At 33.6% G+C, this 9350-nt stretch overlaps 1 pseudogene across 1 annotated transcript; it reads right to left on the reverse strand.

The window, feature by feature from the left end:
- Window positions 1–2070: 2070 nt before the first annotated feature.
- LOC149553701 (UDP-glycosyltransferase 91C1-like) lies at window positions 2071–4094 on the reverse strand (annotated as a pseudogene). The gene has a single exon (XR_016353420.1). The product of XR_016353420.1 is annotated as a UDP-glycosyltransferase 91C1-like (transcript).
- Window positions 4095–9350: the final 5256 nt, after the last annotated feature.

Below are 9350 nucleotides of genomic sequence, written 5' to 3' on the forward strand. Positions count from 1 at the left end.
ATTAAATACTTATTTACACTAACAACATTTAACACATACATAAAACTACTATAATTAGGAATTTGAATAATTAGATTTTCTTTATTTTATAAATAAATATTTCTAGTTTTATCAATCACATGATTATGTAGCAATATTATGTATCATTTAATAATTTTATATGGACTATTTCTTTTAGTAATTAAAAAACGTGTTAGCATTCAAGTGATATTTCTTCTCTTTATATGATCTCTTTATAAATTTAACATAGAAAGGAATCTTCATTGCTTAAGTCCATATGCTCCCTTATCAAATCCTACCGGTAATTGATTTGGGTGAGTGAAAGAATGTTGATTTTTTGGATTTCATGCAAATTACATTAATAGATAAGATTTCCTGTAAGGGATAAAGAGGTAAAAGTTCATAACATTGAGAGACATATCACTAACTATTGAAATAACTGAGTAAGAATGATGGAGACAAAAAATGATATATATCATCCTTCAACCTCTTGTAGATGGAGGGCTTTATAATTAATCAAAATAAAACCTATGTAGCATGATTTATGGCCTTCATTGTTAGTAGGTTTCAAGTGCTAAGACTTTATGTAAATTCTAATTTCCACCAACAATTCTCTAATGTATGGGATGATTATGAAAATACATTGGATATACTTTCTAATTTCTAAATTTATAATTTCTATTTTCATATAAATAAATAAATAAATTCAATAAACTATATTGATGAGACCTTAAATCATAAAATTTAAAACATTTAAACAAACAAAAAAGTACCATTTCTTTCCAAGAATGCACAACTATCCTATAAAGTAAATGTTGATTTCTAAGAATTTTTAAAATTTAGGCATTGTTAGAGCACAAAATAAATTATTTATTTATTTTTTGAATAATTCTAAAGTAATGTATGTATATAAATGAATGCTAGAGAGGAAGTTGTATGCCTCTTCAAGAGACATTTAAAATAAAACAAAATGGTAAAAATGAAGAAAAATGAGGATCTTCCCCCATTTTAAATCTAGACATAAAATAATGAAGATATAAATTTTTTTAATATGAGATAGTGAAAATCATACATACCACAAAAATCAAATTTGTCAAATATTCAACTTGTGCAATTATTGCCTCTACATCACATCTTTTACATTTTCTCAACTCTCAAATCAAAGAGATTAAGGGATTGTTGAATGTGTTCTCTCAAGATAGCTATTCATGTCTAAATGTTTATGGAAATTTAAAGAAAGTGTGAATTATTAAATTTTACTCATAGATTTTGATTAAATCATGGGTATACTAGCAAATCAAAAGGCCGTGAAAAAGATGGGTATATATGGCCCAAATAATATTTATCTTATTAATAAAATGAATGCTCAACAAAAGAGATTTGTATTTATTACATTTTAATGATGTCCATGAAGAACTTTTGTGACTTATAAAACATAAAATGTGAAATATTAATTTATGAAAATTCACATCTTGTATTTCAATGGATTCATTATTTAAAGATTTGAATGATCCATTATAGAAATGTTAATAGTCATGTTTATAATTCTTTTTAATAATTAAATCTTTGGTGTCACATCCCATAACTATCATGAAAAAAAAGAATTTTTTAAGACTCAAATAAATTAAATCACTAAGGAGAGTCTATGTCATTCATCTTAAAATATACAAATTCTTTTGAATTAAAAAATTTATTAATTATATTTCTATGTATAAATAATAGAAATTTAACATGTACTGAATTAAAAAAGATTGATGATGTCACTCTCAAGGTGACATATTTTAAAAAAACTAGTAGCTAAGATTTGTAGATATTGACCATAAATTAAAAAATTATTTGTATTAGTCAATCATATAGATAGAAATTAAATATAATATTCTATATTTAAAAAATATAAAAATGGATTATCTTATTAACTACTAATGTCATATACTTCATGAAAAACATAAACTTTTATTCTTAAATCTTTCAAATGTAATTTTACAATAAAAAATTGACCTATCACATAATATTATGTAAACTTTCAATAATCAAATTATCATACAATGAGACAATAGTACGAACATAGCATTTTCTTTATAATAAAGAACATTACATATAATAAATTTTTGAAATCATTTTAAAACACTAAATAAAGCTACAATTTTCTATATTGTTCTTACATACTATACAATTATTATATTCTATCTCGCTACTACTTATACAACTCGAACCTCAGAAAATGACCACTTTTAAACATGACACAATAATAAAAAATTAAACTTAAAAACTAAATCAACTTTGACTATTTATGACTTTTAACCTAAGAATGACAGAAAAAGTAATTATCTAACTACCTACAGTTTTCATTCCATTACGTGGAATGACAAGCTTGTTGACGTGGCTAACAAGATCGTCCATATACGCCTCCTGACGTTCTGTGTTGAGTTGTATGACACCGCGCAGCTCTCCCACCCTTATTCGAATCGGCTCCCCTCTCTCTTCATCACCCATCACCGTCGAAACCGCCTTACACACCTCCTCCTTTGTAAATCTTCCTTCCTCATCCCTCCCCACTTCAACTCCCCCATGTAATTCGAGCTCAATCTGCCGAGCGTTAAGTCCCTGTTCATGCCGCAACGGAACTAAAACCAGCGGCAACCCGGCGTAGAGCCACGCTTCCATCACCGAGCTCCACCCGCCGTGCGTCACAAAACATCCGACGGAAGGATGAGAAAGAATAGGCAACTGAGGCACCCACCCGCCCACCACGAGCCCTCGGTCACGTGTCCGCCCTTCAAAACCCTCCGGCAGCAACGACAACGCCGACGAACTCGTCCCGTCAGAAGATCGCAACGACCAGAGAAACGGCAGCCCGGTCTCCTCCAGTGCCAACGCCAATTCGGTTATCTGCTCCGCCGACAGATACGACTCGCTTCCGAAGGCTACATACACCACCGACGACACCCGTTGTTTGTCCAGCCACTCTATCACCTGACTTCCTGACGTATCCGTCCCCGCTTCCGGCAGGATTAGAGGGCCGACGGGATCACTGGTTTTCCGGTGATACGGCTGAGGTATTGCATGTACTTGTTCTCCTCTTCAAAGGACGATTTTATCAGTATTCCACACGACTGCTGACAAGAAGTTGCTCACCGTAAGTCGGGCTTCGAAGAGCCTGAAGGAGACGATGGGTAACGGATATTCCATCGGGGCTTCGCTCAAATCCTCCGCCATCAAGTCCTTGCTTTTCCCTCCCTGCTTCATATGCCCGAAAGAATAACTGAATGACGCCGGATTGTAGATAGAGAACATAAAGCTCGGTATTTTCAGCTGGGATGCCACGATGGCAGCCCAAGGCGCCACGGCGTCGTAGACCAGGAAATCTGGCGAGAGGTGCCGCAGAAGAGTCTCCAACGGCTTCTCCAGCTGATCGAATGCGCTGTGAAGGAGATGGACCGATTCTGGTCTGATGTCTGCTGTGGATTCGACGCCAGGGGGTAGTCCGTCTACAGACGGCAACGGCAAATCCACCAGGTGTATGGAGGATTCCCCGTGCAGGCGAGCTCTGACTTTGGATATATTCAGCGGGGTTGATACAAACCACACTTTTAGTACTTTCCCGTGGCCCGCCAAGGCCTTGGAAAGACTTAAGAAGGGATTAATGTGACCTTGTGCTAACCACGGCAGTACCACTACCTCAAGCTGTCTCTCTTCTCCCATATTTCGCATCCAATTTTCTCACTTGTTCTTGTCTCTGAAACTGAAACTGAATCTGAATCTGCTGCCTTAATAACTTGTGTGGACCTCAAGAGATATCGAGCAAGATATGGTCGGTTGCAAAGCAGTCAACTAGTGATCAGCTTGTAAGCGCTAGATTCATCTCATCGCCCACCTAACTCTCAAATGTTCAACATCCACATGTATGAGTATACAGTCAATTATAATTTGCGACCCCATTCTTACTAAATGTGATAAATACATGTATATTTATTCCACAATCTTAGACATTCATTCGTCAAGCCAGGCAAAAGAATGTTAGGCAAGGTAAAAACTGGAATATTCTGATCAATCAAAGAGCATACTGGTCCCTGGACATTAATCTCTTCAAGCCGTTGTCAATTTTACACTTTAATCTGAGTGATTAGCTTGAAGAGTCTTTCTAAGAAGACAACGAATGTGTTTCTATTCTGTCATCTCGAATTGACTTGAGAAGGTAGAATTGTATCGCTGCACGCCGGCGATGGCCAATGAAAGGGTTTTTTGAGTTTTGTTTTTAGCGGGGCGATGAAAAGATGGGGAGTAGCCGCAATTGAACGTGTGGAATGACAGCTCGTCTTCAATAGTATCTACACATTTCGCTTCCTTCGAGTTTATTGCGTATTGGTTACCACTGCCATGGTATGTGCACTCTCTTACTCTCTTAAAATCCGTCCTTTCCACAAATATGCAACCTCTCTTAAGGGCCCCTTTGGTTGTCGGAATTACATTAGAATTGGCATTCAGAATTCTGGAAAAAAATGAATCTACTGTTTGGTCTGTCAAATCAGAATTGGAATTGTAAAATAATAGAATTTCATATGCCCATTTAACTCCCAAAACCTTGATTTGGTATTCCACCTAAATAGGTGGACTTGATGTAATTCTCATTTTAATTCCAATTTGGCCAAAATGAGAATTGCAGAATGAATAAAAAATGAATTTTTGTTGAGGTCTGCCTAACCTATATTATTTCTCATTCACTTGCTCAGCCCTTTTATTAATCTTGGTCACACATTGCTCTGCTCGGAATTTTTGTTGCATCTGGAGCTGCTTTGCACAGGTATGCGTTCGGGTTTTTTGGTGTCTTATTTGGACTGTAGTTGTCTTAGGGCTTTTAGCTATACACATCGCTCTTCTTTGTATGTTGAACTGTTTGAAAGTATTTTGAATCCAAGTAACCCAATGTTCCCTCCACAAGCGTGGTGATGTGAGTTTGCTCCATCGGCACCACACGAGAAATCCCAAAGTCTACAACTTTTGGCTTGTAATCTTTGTCCAGCAAAATGTTTGAAGATTTCCAATCGGTGTTGAGGCAACAGAGTGTAAGTATGACAGGTCTTTTGTAGTTTGTGTAGATATACACAGGCACTACTCCCATGGAATTTGTTGTCTTTTTTTCTTGTTTCTGTGTAGATGATTGAATAGTGTTCCATTACAAATGTATTCATAAACCAACAGAGGGGCAGAGGTTTTGAGGTAGCAGCCCAGTAACTTCACCACACTTCTGTGATTGATTTAGCTAGTATTCATGTTAAAAAACTAAATAAAACGGATAATGCTTATTTTGGCTAGTATTCCAATTTCACAATATGCAACCAAACGGAGGAAACTGGTATTCTCACAATGAATTCTTGGTCAACTAAATGGTCCCAAATTGAATTCCTTAATCATAATCTGAAATCCAAATTCCATAATCCCAAAGCCAACATTTTGAAAGCCAATGCTTAATTTATATTCTAGTAACCAAATAGGCCCTGAATGAAATGGTCAAATTTAGTGGACATGGATTGCCTTCAATAAAATTTGTTTGAAACAAAATTAGAAAAGTCCATTTCCAATAGGTTAAATTGTACTAATAATTTTAATTATTTATTCATATGGTGCAAGTTATGCTCTAACAAAATAAATCAAAATTCATTAAAAAATTCCTTCAAATCTTTGAAAGTAAAGTATTTTTTTCTCAATTTTTTGTTGTTTTTAGTTATAGAACATACAGATCATGAAGAATAAATGTAAAAAATTTCAACAAAAATATTTTTTTCCTAGATACACTTTTATATATAAGACTAATTGGGTATATTATTTTTGTATGAAGGTTTAGAGCTGGAAGCAAGGCTACTTAGTAGAGGCACAAAACTTATATGCAAACTAGCCCAATGATGGCCATTGTGAAGAATTTCTGCTACCTAATATGAGAGCATGAGCCTATAAGATGAAATCTCTTTCACTAAGAGCTAAGGATTAAATGGTATCCATTCTACCTCATTCTTTTGGTGAATGATCCAAATCTTGTCCCTTATGATGTTGAATTCTTGCACTCAATAATACTTAATCCTTGGTGGTCTCATTTGGAAACATTCAACATTGAAAATAAACCAATAGCCCATTTATAGTTCTTTATGTTCTAATTTATTTCAAAATTCTTTTTATTTTATATATAAGTATAGAAAAAATAATATTCATGAACCTTTTCCCATTAACCTATGACCCATATTTAATTTTACAAATATAATTAGTCTACTTCTTCGCTTTTATAGAGAAGTTTCAAAGAAGAGTCATTTAGATTAATAATAAGTTTATTATTATTATTATTATTATTATTATTATTATATTATTATAAAAATATGTAGAAAAGTTTAATTATTTAATTCATCTATTGCACTTGATTTAAATTTGAAAGTTTTTGTAGAATTATACTTTTCTTTTTTATCAATAAATGACCAAGGGCAAAATTCTATTAAATTAAGAGTAAGTTTACATAGACAACTTTGTTCAATATGGGTGCTACTAGGAAAGAACAAAGTTAGGAAAAATTTTGGTCTTTCCCAAGACTTATGCAATGTAAAATACAAATAGAATACTATTCTTTATACGTAGTGGATGCATGATAGTTGTTACATTAAATGTCTAGATTTGTTGAGAGTTTACAACATTATAAAATTGGGCTAGATAATTCACCTTGCATTGCTTTGAATATTCAAGATTATTAGAATTTAGATCATGGCTTGGAAGTGACTTATTTCCTTCATCCTCCTTATGTTAGCATGAATTGTGATGGTATTCCTTTGGGTAGTATCCTAAGAAGTGTTAAAACAATTGATGAGATTGACATGTTGAATTCATGACTGTGTTTGTCAATGGTGTCAACATTGTATTATTTTTGTAAAGACTAGCAACATAGTAGAAAGAGGAGGTTGTATGGACTATCTATTGATGAGGAGGTCAAGCACGATTGAGGATATGTTCTATATTGTGTCTTGATGAAGTGGACAAGTGCATGTGAAGAGAATCAAAGACATGTGAAAGTTACTTAGGAATTATAAAGCACAATATGAAGATAGAGTATTTGAGAAGTGGTTTTTGATGTTTGGGTTGTATCTCTTAACATGGATAGAATCGTTATGACTGCAATTAGCTAGTGACAATGGATAGCCTAATAATGATTTCAATGAGTGCACGAGGTTGGATATCACACATGTAAAATATGTAAGAAGTTGTATTTACTATGAGCTAATAGTAATTTGTAATTGTGAAAAGATGTAATGAATTATAAGATCTTAACGAGGTCCTATTATAATTAATTGGAAAATCCTCAAGGTCAACTTATGAATTCTTTTGAGGATAGTGAAGGAGTTCAAGTTATTCCATTCTATTATTTTGCAAGGAATAATACAGAGATCAGTTGGATAGTGTTTTCAGTGGTCTTTCCCTAAAGTTGTTTGGACAATGGGTCCATCTACCTTCTACAACTCCTAAAACAATTGGCACAACTCCTAACAAGGTTGGAATCTCCTAACAGGAATTGATATGTATTGAATGTATTTCATTGGCTCCTAACATAATCCATCCTCTTACAAGTAACTTTTATATTAGGACATCATTTTTGTGAGTACCATCTCCATTGGGGTTTTACCTCTGATCAAGTCTTTCCCTAGTTAACATATATCTAGTGTTAATGTGTATGCATATCTTCTTATAGTTGTTTATTATATTGTTCACATGCAAAAGGTTTAGTAAGGTTAATAAAAGTTATATTGATCTGATAACTGATTCACCCCCCCTAGTTATCTCAATGGAATTTACTTTCTAACAAGTGGTATTAGAGCATCAGACCCTTGAAGGAAAAGCTTAACAACTTAAGGAGATCAATGACAGGTCATTTGAGAAAAGAAAGTCCTAAATTCAATGGATTTAACTATAACATCTAGAAAGAAAAGATGAAGGCACATTTGCTATGTATGGGTCCAGGATATTGGCAAATGAAAAAGAATGGAAAGAAGATTGTGGAAGAAACAAAACTTGAAGAATGTAGTGAAGCTGAAGTCAAATTGGAATATGTAAATACAAAAGAATAGATTGCGGACATATTCACCAAGCCATTACCTAAGGATGTATTTATGTATCTAAGAGGTAAGCTAGGGTTCATTCCCCTATCTAAAGCTCACTAAAAGAAGTTTAGTGATGCATCTACTATAGTAAGTTAAAGAACAATCAGCTGATGTAGTATTGACAAGAGCATATTGCAAATGAATCAGTACTTAAGGTACATTGATATTATTAGAGTTTTTGTCTTTATCATGTGTTGTCAAAGAGGAAGAAATTTATTATCATATCTCATAGAATTTTTTTTAAAGAGGGAGAAGTTTACTGTCATATCTCATAGAAAAAATTTTTTTTAAAGAAGGAGAAGTTTTATGGAGAAATATCAAAGAGGAAGAATGAACTTGGCAGAAGTTGTTGCAGATAGAAGTTTTCTGACAGAGGGAGAAACTAAAGAGTTCACACTGACAGAGGGAGTTCTTTGAATAAAACTAAGGATATGTTCCTTACTTTATTCTTGTTCCAAAATTTTATTGTGTTATGAAATTTTGTGTTGCCATCAATGTCAAAGAAAGAGATTGTTGGATACACTTGATTAATTGTGTATTGTCTTTGATGTTACACAAATTTCATACCATTATCAGTCAATGTATGTCTAGCTCACTCGAATAGTGAAGACAATTTTTTGTGTCTATAGAGCATTCCCATGTTTGCCTAGTTCAAAAGACAATGTCTATCAAGTTCACTTGGGCATCAAAGGAAATTCTATAGAAGATGAGTATTAACTTAGATCACTTGGTTAATAAAGGAAATATTGAATGGAACCAGTACTAACTGAGCTCACTCATTTACCAAAGGAATTTTCAAGTTTCCAGTGTTAACTGAGCTTCACTTGGTCAACATAGGGAAATGTTTTTTGAGTTAGTTTCTACTGAGCTGGGTTAGCTAACAAATTATTTTCTTATTTTGGCATGTTGAGTTTAAGTAACTTATCTATTAATTCTAGATGATTGGGTAAGAATTTTCCTAAGGCAATAATTCAATGCCAAGATCAAGAAGCTCAGTAGATAGCATAAGAGAGACAAATAGTGATCAAATGAGAATATCAATAATGATCAAATTGATAATGGATATCAGATGAATACACACTAGAAGTGCCTGTATATAAAAGCAACTAGAATGACTAGGAGTCAACAAAGAGATAATCATCACAAGTAATCACATGTCCACCAAAAGTGGATTATCCTCCATTGTGTATGAATGTACAAGCAAGAATGAGAGGATAAGTA

Source organism: Cupressus sempervirens, chromosome 6 (assembly GCF_028749045.1).
Source record: "Cupressus sempervirens isolate cs-2001-9-10 chromosome 6, ASM2874904v1, whole genome shotgun sequence".
Lineage (NCBI taxonomy): Eukaryota > Viridiplantae > Streptophyta > Pinopsida > Cupressales > Cupressaceae > Cupressus > Cupressus sempervirens.